Raw genomic sequence first — 14,646 nt, forward strand, 5'->3', positions numbered from 1 at the left:
GTAATTGTAACTCAGATACATAAAATTTTGTGAGTTCATACTGATGCTCAAAAAATAAAAATTTAAAATATAAAAAGGAACTAAAAAATACTTATTGTGAATCTTGACTTAAACTTCACATATGATACAAACAATAATTAAAATGGGACATATATTTAAATACAAGATTATAATATTTTAGAATAAAACATAAAAGAAAACCTTTGTACTCAGAAGTCTGGGTTTGAATTCTGGTTCTGCTCCTTGCCAGCTGAGTGACCTACTGTCAATTACTTCACCTCTTCCAATAACAATGTTGGATCTTTTTTTTCCACCTTTCAAATGGACTGGTTAATACATTTCTTATAAAGTCTTAAGGATTAAACAAGGTAACAAATTTAAAAAGTACCTTCTACAGGGGTTGGCATATAGTGAACACTCAGTAAATGTTGCATACCTTCCCCTATATTTTGTGCTGAAATCTGCCTTCCTATGATTTCCATTAATTGGACCAATTTCTATCATTGAGGGCTGGTCTTGACCAGGACAATCCATCTTGCATGTAATAAAGTTTACTGTGCATCTAAAAGTGCTGCCACATGGGGCAACCTAAAGGATGCCCATGGAATGAGGTGGGTGGTTTTGTTGGGTCTTTAAAAGTTCAAGCCTATAAAACACTCAGGTAGTGAATATTGGGAAGTAGGGAGGAGGAAGACCATAGGCACCTTGTGGGACCTGCTTAGAACATGAGTCCTGTGGGCTACAAGGATGTCCTTCATAACAGGAACAAACATGGCTTGTTGACTCAGTTGCAGTTTGGATTAAGAACCTTCTCCATACAATAAATCTCACTTCCCATTATCAATGTAATGAAGTCATCCTAATCTTCAGGCTGAGCCAAAGCAGGGTTGCCATGGAGACAAACTGTTGCCTAGAACACTCTGGACAAGAGCAGAAGTCTGGGGTCTATTATGCTTGTACAGGCACAGTTTATGCACTGGACTTGATTTTAAGAATTCTTGATGGGGTTTAGAGTGGGGCATACTATCAGGCATCCCTGGGATGTGTGGTAATCAGAGACTAGGAGCCTCATGTATATCTCTCATCACTTAGGAGCCATAACTGGGACATTTGAAATATTTTAATCCAAGCCTTCTTTCTGTCTTACTCAGTGACTTTGATCTAAATCCTTTTACATATATTGAAAATGCTACATGTTCTTTTTTTTTTTTAAGATTTTATTTTATTTATTTGACAGAGAGAGAGAGACAGCTAGAGAGGGAACACAAGCAGGGGGAGTGGGAGAGGGAGAAGCAGGCTCCTGGCCGAGCAGGGAGCCAGATGCGGGGCTCGAACCCAGGACCCTGGGATCATGACCTGAGCCGAAGGCAGACGCTTAACGACTGAGCCACCCAGGCACCCCGAAAATGCTACATGTTCTAAGTCAGTGGGATACTGAATACTGAATATTGTTCAAAATGGACGATCTTATTGAAGAAGGGCTCTAGACAATAGTATTCCCTGATTTTTCTCACATGATGAGCCCTGCATTTCATTCCTGAGTTTTACGGATCTTTTTCCTGTTTTAGTCACATTCCTTATCATTAGCTAAGACTTTTAGAGCTCTGGCCACTTTCAATTGTACTAAATAATGTGTCTGAGGCTCTTAGTGAACTGAATGGTACATTTGTATGTCAAAATTTCTTCAGGAGATAACAATTTATTGATTTTTAGATAGAAATGGAAGTTTAGAGAGCATTGAGCTCAGTGGTGTCCTTCAGAATCACCGAGAAGCTTATAAAAAATTTAGCTCTCAGAGCTATAACTTAGGCCTAATAAATCAGAACCGATATGACTGATATTTAGGCATGTATATTTTTAACATGCTCCTCCAGTAATTCTGATATACCATGAAATCTGAGAACCATTGATTTAATCCACCCTTTTTTTTCCTGTCATTTTATATAAAGGATAACTGAGGCCTAGAAAGGGCATGTGACTTGCTCAATTTCACAAATATAATTAAAGGAATGTTCAGAAGGAGAATGGTGGATATAATTGTAATTTTTAGAAAGTTATTTCTGTCTAAAAATTAATTTTCAACATGCAAAAATTATACTTGACTTATACTAGCCAGTTCAAAGCTGTCAGACTTCTGGGGCTCTGAGCCCAAAACCACTTCAGCACTAAAGGATAGGGGGCTTGGACTGAGGAGGCCCAAAGGCCCTTGAGCTTTTCTCCAGGTAAGCCCTGAAGCCACAGCCCAGTTAATGGGTATGGAAGTTAATTGAGCTAAAAATAAAACACAAATTGTGTTTGAGGTGCTTTCTTCCCCCTTTTATTTACACAGTATTTATTAAAGGATGTGTTTCTTAAAGGATGAGATTAAATCTGCGTGGGATTAGATGAAAATGGACAAGAATTTTGTATTTTTCCTGTAGCTCTCCAGCTGCCTCTGCAGAAGACATCTCCCAGGGCTTGGGCCCTGAGCTCATGTTCTTTTGAAATTTCGAGTGGGTTCAGATATTTTTGAGATGGGTCCTTTCATCCATGTCAGAAGAACAGTTTGGTTCTTTGGTTCCTCTCCAAGTTAAGGACAGATTCTATGAGGCCATTTTAATTTGTTCATTATGAAACTTCAATTAGTGGTTAGGAAAGATATTTTTCAGTCAATCAGTAGCCAGACATACACACAAGCCCTATAGTTAAGATAAAATTTCTGATAGTGTTGAACCTCAAACTCCAGTGATTTATTAGTGACTATGGTTTGTTAACAAAGAGGGTATTAGTGGATGAACTTCTGGGAATCTGGAGACTAGGAGAGGGAAAGGAACACGAAGAGAAAAAGGCACCAGGCAGCTAAGAGTGAAAGCAGGGGAGTCGACAAACAAAGATGATTCCTGGAACTTCAAGAGTGATTCAATTACAGACAAAGAGGCTACTCTCATTTTACAAACTGACATTTATTTTAAAATTTAAAAAAGCCATCAAGGTAAAATATGGCCTTAAAAAAAAGGAGAGGGGGCGCCTGGGTGGCTCAGATGGCTAAGCATCTGCCTTCGGCTAGGGTCATGATCTCAGGGTCCTGGGATGGAGCCCCACCTCTGGCTCCTGGCTCAGCGGGGAGCCTGCTTCTCCCTTTGCCTCTCCCCCTGCTCATGCTCTCTCTATCTCTCTGTCTCGAATGAATAAATAAAATCTTAAAAAAAAAAAAGGAGAGAGTGTTCTGATTTGTCTTATTGCAGTTGACACCAAATCTGTCCATTTGTCATAGTCTGGTTCTTATTTTCTTGAGGAGCTCCCTAGTCCTTACTGAATCTGGGTAGTGCTGAAGATGGAATCAGGAAGTATCTTGATTGCATATTAAAGTGAGGAAGAGCTGGGGAGGTGATGCTGACACACAACCTCTTAATTCCTCCAAAGAAGGAAAAAGGATTACTCACCAGGTGTTTTGAAGAAACTTGGTAATAATAATAATAATAATAAAATCTCCAAACATTATAGTTTGGTAAAAATCATTGCTTGCTGCTGTCTCTGAAATAAGCAAGACTGGACCCTGCATTTTTTGGAAAGAGTACCTGCTGTGAAGAAGAAAGTCAAGGTCAAGTCTTAGCTCTCCCATGGACCCATGATAGAATATGTGGTTTCTGGCAATTTGCATGACCATGTCACGGTCTTCCACATCTCACATTTTTCTTCCTGTTTGGAACGCTTACAACCTTTCTCTCATCCCATCGAAACCTTCCACAAGGCCCAATGAAAACACTGCTTTTTCAAAGGAATATTTGCCTTGAGTCCTTCCAGGGCTTTTTCCCTCTCCTCTGCTCTCACTCTGTACAACTCATTTGGTACTTTTCATCAGTATGTTTATGTCTTGCTTCCCCAACTATACTATAAGTTTCTTGAGTGTAGAAAGAGCATTCTACTCAATGAATCTATTTAATAGATATAAAATCTCTTTATAAATTGTTGATCATGGCAATTATAGTATGTCAGTTATTTTAAAAGGCAACTATGAAATAGTAAAATGATTTGGATTAAGATAGATTTGGGTGCTGGTTTTGTCCACTTCACTTTAATAAGTGAAGGTATATCACAGTTAATGTTGTCTGGTTTTGGGAAAATTATCAAATCACTTCAAACTTAGTTTGCTCATTTGCAAAATGGGGATAAGAATAAGTATCATCCTAAACACACTGCTATGGGGATAAAATGAAATTAATAGGTGTAGATACTTTGTACATTTGTACATTTTCATGAGTTGTATAATTGCAACCAATTATTAAGTAGGTGTTATACATATATTGTTACCAAATATGAATCTTCCTTTTTTAAGTTTAATTTTATCATGTTATGTTAGTCACCATCATTAGTTTTTGATGTAGTGTTCCATAATTCATTGTTTGCATATAACACCCAGTGCTCCATGCAATGCATGCCTTCCTTAATACCCATCACTGGGCTAACCCATCCCCCCAACCCTCCTCCCCTCTAAAACCCTCAGTTTGTTTCTCAGAGTCCATAGTCTCTCATGGTTTGTCTCCCCCTCCAATTCCCCCTCCCTTTCATTTTTCCCTTCTTTCTCCTAGTGTCTGCCATGCTATTCCTTATGTTCCACAAATAAGTGAAACCATATGATAAATGACTTTCTCTGCTTGACTTATTTCACTTAGTATAATCTCCTCCAGTCCCATCCATGTTGATGCATAAGCTGGGTAGTCATCCTTTCTGATGGCTGAATAATATTCCATTGTATACAAATATGAATCTTCCTAAGCATAACTCACACACAATAGGCCACAGAACATGTTTCTTGGTGACCATGATGATAATAATGATGATTAAAGACACTATTTATTCCTTCCCAGACCAAGGAAGGAAACAACCATGATGGGAAGCCTCCAAAATGGCCCGCTGGCTTCTTTGTGGAAAATAATCACTTGTCTTATCCTGTTCCCCCCCTCCCCCCAGCAAAGTATCAGACTGTAAGGGCCTTTTAGAGAATATCCAGTTGACCTTCATGTCACATGTCAAGGCTGCACAGCAGGTCAGATGTAGTACCAGGAGTGATGTGGATTCTCATACAGATATAGACACAAAATGACAGATTTCTCTTAACAGGTCTTTGATTTTTTTTTTTTAAGTAGTCTTCCCAATGTGGGGCTCAAACTAATGACTGTGAGATCTAGACCTCAGTCAATATAGTCAGATGCTCACCCGACTGAGTCACTCAGGTGACCCAGGTCTGTGAATTTTTTTTTTTAAATTCCACTTTAACATTCCAGCTTAAATACTAAGGCTCAGCAGAGATGAAGCCAAAGCTTACATAGCCAGGAAGAAAAAGAGCCAGGACATGAGTTCTGTCTGCCTCTTAAGCTCCAGTAGAAATCCTACTTTCAAATCATGACCTGTTCTGATATTTCTGCTTTCTTCCTGCCCATCATCCACAGGAAAGTCAGGCTGAAATCCTTCCCTCCTGGTCCCAACTTCAAGCCATGGTGTGAGGATTTCTGAGGTAGGGTTGGAATAAAGTACAGATTAGCCCATACACAGGCACTGTAGTCCAGACAGGGAGCATGACACAAGCAAAAGTAACAAGTTTTAGGCCTAGCAGTTCTTTTCCTCCACATGTGTGCTTTGTTGGGAAAATCACTTGACTGTTCTGTGTATAATTGTGCAAAAGATTTAATATTGCAAGTTCCTAAGCCTTGAGTTCTTTACCTGTAAAATGGGGGTAATAATAGTACCTATCCTATGAGGTGGTTGTAGGGATATAATAAATTAAAAAAAAAATATATATATATATATAAGGGGCACCTGGGTGCTCCATGGGTTGGACATCCGACTCTTGGTTTCAGCTCACATCATGATCTCATGGGTCCTGGGATTAAGCCCTGAGTCAGGCTCCATGCTCAGCAGGGAGTCTGCTTGGGATTCTCTCCCTCTGCCCCTTCCCCCACTTAATGCTCTTTTTCTCTCAAATAAATAAATAAATCTTTAAAAAATATATGTAAAATATTTAGAATAGTAGTTAACACATAATAAACATTCGCAAATTTTAACTATTTGTATTGTTACTATACAAGCTAGACAAGCATAAGAATAATTTAAAAATATAAATAAATTACTCTGGATAAGTAGAGGTTGTAAGACAGGATTTATTTTTTTAAAGCAAACCCAAATGTATGCTATCTATAAGAAACTCTCTCTTAAATATAAACAAATATATGTTGAAATAAAAAAAAAATTCTAAAAATGATGCATCTTGCAAACACTAATCAAAAATACTATTGTAGGGGCACCTGGGTAGCTCAGTCAGTTAAATGTCTACCTTCGGCTTGGGTCAAGATCTCAGGGTCCTGGGATTAAGCCCCACATGGGGCTCTCCACTCAGTAGAGAGTCAGTTTCTCCTTCTCACTCTCCCTCTCTTTCTCTCTCTCAAATAAATAAATAAATTATTTTTAAAAATACTATTACAGTTTATAGAAGAAAATAAATGTTCTATAAAGTAATGAAGAGGGGGAATATTTATGATGGACCTTAAAGAAGAGATATGATTTTAGCTAGTCCTTGAAGATAGATGTAAGATTTAGACAGTAAGAGATGGGGCGGGGAGTGAACAACAGGGCTTGTTCTGGGAGTCTTCAATATTATAGATTGACTGGAGCAGTGTTATCATGCAAAAAAATAGGGAGAGATGCAGCTGGGCAGGTAGGTCACTACTAGATTTTGGAGGACCTCTGAATTGCAGAACAAGTTGTTTGCTTTTTTTTTGTTTTATAATGGTAGTGTGTTAAAAGATTTTTAGCATGGGAATAATATGACTAGAATGATATTTTAGGATTGTTGTTATGATAGCTGCGACCAAAAGTTAGGAGAAGGCTGTTGCAATGATCCAAGGGAGAGGTAAAGAACATCTGAATTAAAGCAAGGTCAATGTGGATGGAGTGAGCGGATTCAAGAGATGATATGATGATGTAAAGGTAGAATCTATAGAATTTGGTAACGGGAAAAAAACTGGGATAAGGTGATAAAAGGATATATGATTCTGTGTTTTTGAGCCTGGGATGCTGATAAGGGTGATAGTATATTAACAAAGATAAAGACAGCTAGAGGAAGAAAAAGTTTAAGAGGAGAATATGTTTCAGTCTTATTTCATTCCATCTTGCTTTAATGAATGCATTCTAGAGGAACCTTGAAGGCTATTCAGTCTAACCCTGCCATATGATGGTTTAAATCTTCTCTGTAATGTTTTCTCCAAGTAGCTGCTCTGCTACTGCTCACACACCTCCAGTTAAAGGAAACTCAGTACTTCTCAGAGCAACCTATTTCCCCTTTGGCAATCTTAATAGCTCTTATTTTTCTTAAACTGAAATCTGTCTCACTATAGCTTCCACATACAGCTTTTGTAACCACAGAGACAAATCAACTCTTGTTCATTCTTCACAAGGAAGCTCTTTAAATATTTGAAGGCAGCCATGATATCTTTAACCCAATAATGTTTTTGAGAGTGGATGGGTCTCTTCCTCCCAGTCCTTGGGGTAGACTGTACAAGGACTCAGATCTTAGAAACACCCTCCTCTTCTGGAAAAGTGCACAAACATTTAATTCAACAAATACTTACTGTGCCTTGCCCTGGAGACCTAGAGATGAAGAATCCATCAAGGAGCTCTTTGTCTAATAGGAAAAGCAAACATTAATTGAATAAATTACAATACAGAATGATAACCACAAAGACAAACATAAGTATACTATTCATAAATACATCTATGTTGGGAGGAGGGGACATTAGGTAAGGAAAAGATTTTCAGAGGAAATGAGATATATACTAAAGTTTGAAAAATTAAAGAAAGACTAGGGGTTGGCAAGCAGACAATCATGCTAAAAAAGCACTTTAGAAAGAGTACAGTGTCTACTAAGCTTCAGGGAAATACAGTAGTCAAGGATAACTTTAGTATTCCTAGCTAGAGTGGATACATAAATGGAGATGTGATTAACCAAGATGGGGAATACAAGAGTAAGTCTGACAGGTGAGGACTGTAGGTAAATGGTAAACGAGTTCCATTTCAAACATTTAAAGTCTGAAGGGCACACAAAAATAAGGATTACTGTATATAAAAGACACATAGAACATGTGTGTGTCTGCATGTGTGTGTGTTTGAATAATTGCTGTCCAACGCCACATGGTCCCCTTCTATAATGTGTGCTCAAACAACTTCAGGATCTAGAACTTGAAGCCACACTTCCTAAAATGTAATCAGTGGATCATCTTAATCAGAATTGCTAAGTCACTTGTTAAAATAGAGCTCTGGGCACCAACTTCATGAAATATTTTCAGAAACATTGCCTTAAAGGGTAATGTTTATAATCATCTTTGGCAGGATGCTGCCATGCTCAGACATTTTTGATGCCTCATGGTTACCAACAGAATAAAATCAGAGTGCATCAGAATTGGAATAAACCTTTGGGATTAGGGATGCCTGGGTGGCTCAGTCAGTTAAGCGTCTGCCTTCGGCTCAGGTCATGATCTCAGGGTCCTGGGATGGAGCTCCACATCAGGCTCCCTGCTTAGCAGGGACCCTGCTTCTCTCACTCCCTCTGCCTCTCCCCTGGCTTGTGCTCTCTTGCTCTCTCTCACAAATAAATAAATAAAATCTTAAAAAAAACCTTTGGGATTAGTGTAGTATAATCCTACAAATTTCCATTTTTCTCTCTATATATATAAATTAAATAAATTCTACTTATATATATACATATAAATACAAAGAAAAAAGTATATATGCTTTACTCCATTTCATTATCAGAAATACTCCTTGAAAACTGCTTATTTTTTGTGTGTGTTTACATTAGGCAATTACCATCGTTGCCACTAAATTTACAAACACATGCTACCTTGCATTGCACACACATTCTGAAACCAGGCTTTTTTAGCCAAATTTGCACCCCACAATGGGCTGGTTCAAGTCAGAGATGGAATTTTGTGCGTTTGGTTGTTCCAACAATTGAATATTGCAACAGCTGATTAGAGCACCTCCAAAGTATATTTCAACTATGCTGATATGAATTTCAATAAAGAAACCTGAAAAGTCTCAAGTTCAGACACCTAAACTTGCTCATTTTCTCTCCTTATTCAGGCCAAGATTTTAGTGAGTCTAATGCCATTTGAATAATTACCCAATTTCAAAACAATCCACAGAAGAGACATAGCGATCCTAAATATGTATGCAAAAAACAATAGAGTTGCAAAACATGTGAAGAAAAAAATTGATAGAACTGAAAGGAGAAATAGACAAATAAATATTATCATTGGAGACTTCAATATTCCCTTCTTACTAATTGGCAAAACAATTAATCAGAGAATCAGCAAAGATATAGAATTCAAAAATGTTATCAACTAACAGGTTGATCTAATCAATATTTATAGACACTCCACCTGATAACAACAGAATATACATTATTTAGAAGTGCCCAGAGAATGTATACCAAGGTAGACCATATCCTGGGGCTAAAACAAACCTAAATAAGTTTAAAATAATTTAAATCATACCAATTGTATTCTCTGATCACAATGGAATAAAACTAAAAGTCAGTAAGAGAAAGATAACAGGAAAATCTCCAAACATTTGGCTACTAGGCAACACACTACTAAATAATGCATGGGTCAAAAAGGAAGTCTTAAGGGAATTTATATAATACACTGAATTGAATGAAAATTAAAATACTGTAGATTAAAACTTACAGGACACACCCAAAGCAGTGCTAGGAAGAAATTTTATTGTGAAGAAGAGGAAAAGTATCAAATTAATAATCTAAGCTCCCACCTCAATAATCTAGTAACAAGAGAAAAGTATAAACCCCAAACAAATAGAAGGTAAAAAATAATGAAGATAAGAGTAAAGTTCATAAAATTGTAAGCAGAAGGGGTGCCTGGGTGGCTCAGTTGGTTAAGCAATATTCTTGATTTTGGCTCAGGTCTTGATCTCAGTGTTGTGAGATCAAGCCCCAGGTCAGGCTCTGTGCTGGGCGTGGAGCCTGCTTAAGATTCTCTCTCTCCCTCTCCTTCTGCCTCTCCTCTCTCTCTCTCTAAAAAAACAAAACAAAACAAAACAAAACAAAAATGGTCGATAAAATTGTAAGCAGAAAAACAATGAAAAAAATAAATGAAACAAAGAGCTCTTTAAAAGTGTAAGTAAAAATGACAAATCCCTGCAAGACAAATGAAAACAAAAGGGAAGACACAAATTACCAATATCAGGAATTTAAAATAATATATAACTACAGATCCTGAGACATCAAACAGATAATAAAGAAATATTACAAACAACTACACACATAAATTTGGGAGCTTTGATGAAAGACTGGTTTAATATTAGAAAAATTAATCAATGTAATTCACCATATTAACAGAACAAGAAGAAAAATCACACATGATTATATTAAATGACACAGAGAAAGCATCTGACAAAATTCAAAACTCATTCATGATAGAAATTCTCAGAAAAGTAGGAAGAGAAGGGAACTTCCTTAGGTTAATATTAAGCATCTACAAAAAATCTATAGCTAACATCTTACTAGTGAAAGACAATGCTTTCCACTTAAGATAGGGGATGAAAAAGGGATGTATGCTCTTCCTACTCTTACTCAAAATCATGCTGGAAATTCTAATCAGTCAATAAAGCATGAAAAGAAAATAATTGGCATGCAGATTGGAAAGGAAGATATAAAATTGACCTTATTTGCAGATGACATGACAGGCTACATAGAAAATTCCCGGGAATCTATAAAAAGAATAATTGAGTTCAACAGCATCTCAGGATATGAGAACAACATAAAAAATCAATTGCATTCCTATATACTAGCAAAGAGCACATGGACACTGAAATTAAAAATATAATACCATTTATAGTCACTCAAAACTTAAAATACTTAGGTATAAAACCAACAAAACATATTTAAAACTATAAAAATCTGATGACAAAAGTTGAAGATGATTTAAATGAATGAGGAAACATGTTCATGTATTGGAAGTCTTAACATAGTAAAGAAGTAAATTCTCACCAAATTAACCTATAGGTTTATCACAATTCCCATCAAAATTCCAGCAAGGTTTTTATAGATATAAATAATTATCAAATTTATATGGAAAGCTAAAGGAACTGGAAACACTAGAATAATTTAAAGGAAAATAAAGTGAGAGGAATCAGTGTACCCAATTTCAAAACTTATATCCAAAGATGTCTTTTCTGGGAAAATATTTATTCATGTCTTCTGCCCATTTCTTAACTGGATTATTTGTTTTTTTGAGTGATTACTCAGCCATCAAAAAGATGCCATTCACAATGACATGGATGGAACTAGAGTATATTATGCTAAGTGAAATAAGTCAGTCAGAGAAAGACAAATACCATATGATTTCACTCATATGTGGAATTTAAGAAACAAAACAGATGAACACAGGGGAAGGGAGAAAAAAAAAAGAGGGAGGCAAACCATGAGACTATTAACTAGAGAGAACAAACTGAGGGTTGCTGGAAGGGAGGTAGGTGGGGGATGGGTTAAATGGGTGATGGATATTAAGGAGGGCAATTCTGATGAGCACTGGATGTTGTATGTAAGTGACGAATCACTAAATTCAACTCCTGAAATCAATATAACACTATATGTTAACCAACTAGAATTTAAATAAAAACTTGAAACAAATAGAAAACCCTTACATCCAAATATGATTTATTTCTGAATAAAAATCCAAATATAGAGGCCTTAAAATAAATTTTATTTAGCAAGAAATGTATTCTTGCCAAATAATTACCACTTACACCTTAGATAATATGATTGCAAGAAAATTGAATAAATATTGCTTTAACTTCAAAAATTATATATAGCTACAGTAATCAAGACTGTGGTATTGGCAGAAGGATAGATATATCATTGGAACAGAGCAGAGAAGACATAAATATAGCCAATTGATTTTTCACACAGGTACAAAAGCAATTCAATGAAGGAAAGATAACATTTTCAATTCATGATGTTGGAAAAATTAGACATTAGTAGCCATAAAAATAAACTTGACCAAAACCTCACACCTTATACAACAACTTCAAAATGGATCACAGACTTAAATGTAAAATGTAAAACTATAAAACTCTTAAAAGATAACATAGAAGGAAATCTTTGAGACTGAGGGCTTGTTGAAGTCGTACATAGGACACAAAAGCATACCCTATAAAAAATTAAGAAATTAGATGTCATCAAAATTAAAAAAAAAATTTTGCTGTCTTAAAGACTCCTATTAAGGATTTGAAGTCAAGTTACAGACTAAAAGAAAATATTTGTAATCCACTTATCTGACAAAAGTCTCATATCTAGAATGTATAAACAACTTTCAAAATTCTAGAGTAACAAAACAAACAATCCAAATAGAAGATAGACAAAAGGCACGAACAGACATTTCATCAAAGATGGCAAGTCCATTAAAAGATTTGCAACATCACTAGTCATTACAAAATGCAAATTAAGATTACCGTTAGATATCAATACAGACCTATCAGAATGACTAAATTGAAAAAAAAATAGTGACAACACTAAATACTGGTGAGGATGCAAAAGACTAGATGACTCACGTTGCTGGTAATAATTGAAAATGGTAGAACTACAACTATCATATGACACAGCAACTGCACTCTTGCGCATTAATCTTAAAAAATGGAAATTTATGCTCACAGAAAAATCTGTACACAAATGTTTATAGCAGCATTATTCAATGGGGTGGGAGGGTACTCAATGGAGGGGGTAGGAACTAGAGGGAAATTGGTGTGTTTAAAAAAGGGTAATATGAGGAATCCTTGTGGAAATGTTCTATATCTTTATTATATCAGTCATTATCTTATTGGTGATGTTTTGCAAGGTGTTATTATTGAGAAAACAGGATAGAGAGTACAAAGGATTCCTCTGTATTGTTTCTTTTAATTCCATGTCAATCCACAATTATCTCAAAGTAAAACATACGATGGGGGCACCTGGGTGGCTCAGTCGGTTAAAATCATCTGCCTTCAGCTCTTGTCATGATCTCAGGGTCCTGGGATCGAGCCCCACGTCAGGCTTTCTGCTCAGCCGGGAGTCCGTTTCTCCCTGTCACTCTCCTGTGCTCTCAATCTCTCTTTCTCAAATAAATAAATAAAATCTTTAAACAAAAAATAAAACATACAATTACAAAGAAAATATATGAGCATGTTATTTCCATTCTCAAAACCATCTGATGGCTGTCAGTAGCTCTGTATATTACAAAGTCCTTCAATATCCAACTCCTGCTCAAATATCTCTCTAGCTCAACTTCCCACCACTGCCTCCATCTCTCCTTCCCTCCCCTCCTCAACACCATTAAATGTTCAGAACAGCCAACCTACATAGGGTTTCTTTTTCTTAAGATTTTATTTATTTATTTGAGAGAGAGTACAAGTGGGGGGAGGGGCAGAGGGAGAGGGAGAAGCAGACTCCCTGCTGAGCAGGGAGCCTGACAGGAGCTTGATCCCAGGACTCTCCAAAGGCAGAAGCTTAACCGACTGAGCCACCTAGGTGCCCCTAGATAGACAGAGAATGAGCTATATTTTCATCAGTAATTAGGACTTTAGTGATTCTCAGTGCATGGCAATATTTTCCTTACTGTTCAAAATACTGGAAATTCTATCTTCTTTTTTTAATTTTTTTAAATTTTATTTTATTATGTTATGTTAGTCACCATACATTACATCATTAGATTTTTATGTAGTTTTCCATGATTCATTGTTTGCGTATAACACCCAGTGCTCCATTCAGTACGTGCCCTCCTTAATACCCATCAACAGGCCAGCCCATCCCCCAACCCCTCTCCCCTCTAAAACCCTCCATTTGTTTCTCAAGGTCCATAGTCTTTCGTGGTTTTTCTCTCCCTCAGATGCACCCCCTTCATTTTTCCCTTCCTAATATCTTCTTTTTTTTTTTTTTTAACATATAATGTGTTATTTGTTTCAGAGGTACAGGTCCATGATTCATCAGTCTTACATAATTCACAGCACTCACCATAGCACATACCCTCCCCAGTGTCGATCACCCAGCCACCCCATCCCTCCCACCCCCCACCACTCCAGCAACCCTCAGTTTGCTTCCTGAAATTAAGAATTCCTCATATCAGTGAGATCATATGATACTCGTCTTTCTCTGATTGACTTATTTTGCTTAGCATAATACCCTCTAGTTCCATCCATGTTGTTGCAAATTGCAAGATTTAGCTTTTTTGATGGCTGCATAATATTCCATTGTGTATATCTATACCATACATTCCTTATCTATTCACCTGTTCATGGACATCTTGGCTCTTTCCATAGTTTGACTATTGTGGACATTGCTGTTATAAATATTGGGGTGCATGTACCCCTTAAGATCACTATATTTGTATCTTTGGGGTAAATACTCAGGAGCACAATTGCTGGGTCATAGGGTAGCTTTATTTTCAACTTTTTGAGGAACCTCCATACTGTTTTCCAGAGTGGCTGCACCACCTTGCATTCCTACCAACAGTGTAGGAGGGTTCCCCTTTTTCCATAACCTCGCAAACATCTGTCATTTCCTGACTTGTTAATTTTAGCCATTCTGACTGGTGTGAGGTGGGATCTCATTGAGGTTTTGATTTG

The sequence above is a fragment of the Neomonachus schauinslandi genome, chromosome X, assembly GCF_002201575.2.
Source record: "Neomonachus schauinslandi chromosome X, ASM220157v2, whole genome shotgun sequence".
NCBI lineage: Eukaryota > Metazoa > Chordata > Mammalia > Carnivora > Phocidae > Neomonachus > Neomonachus schauinslandi.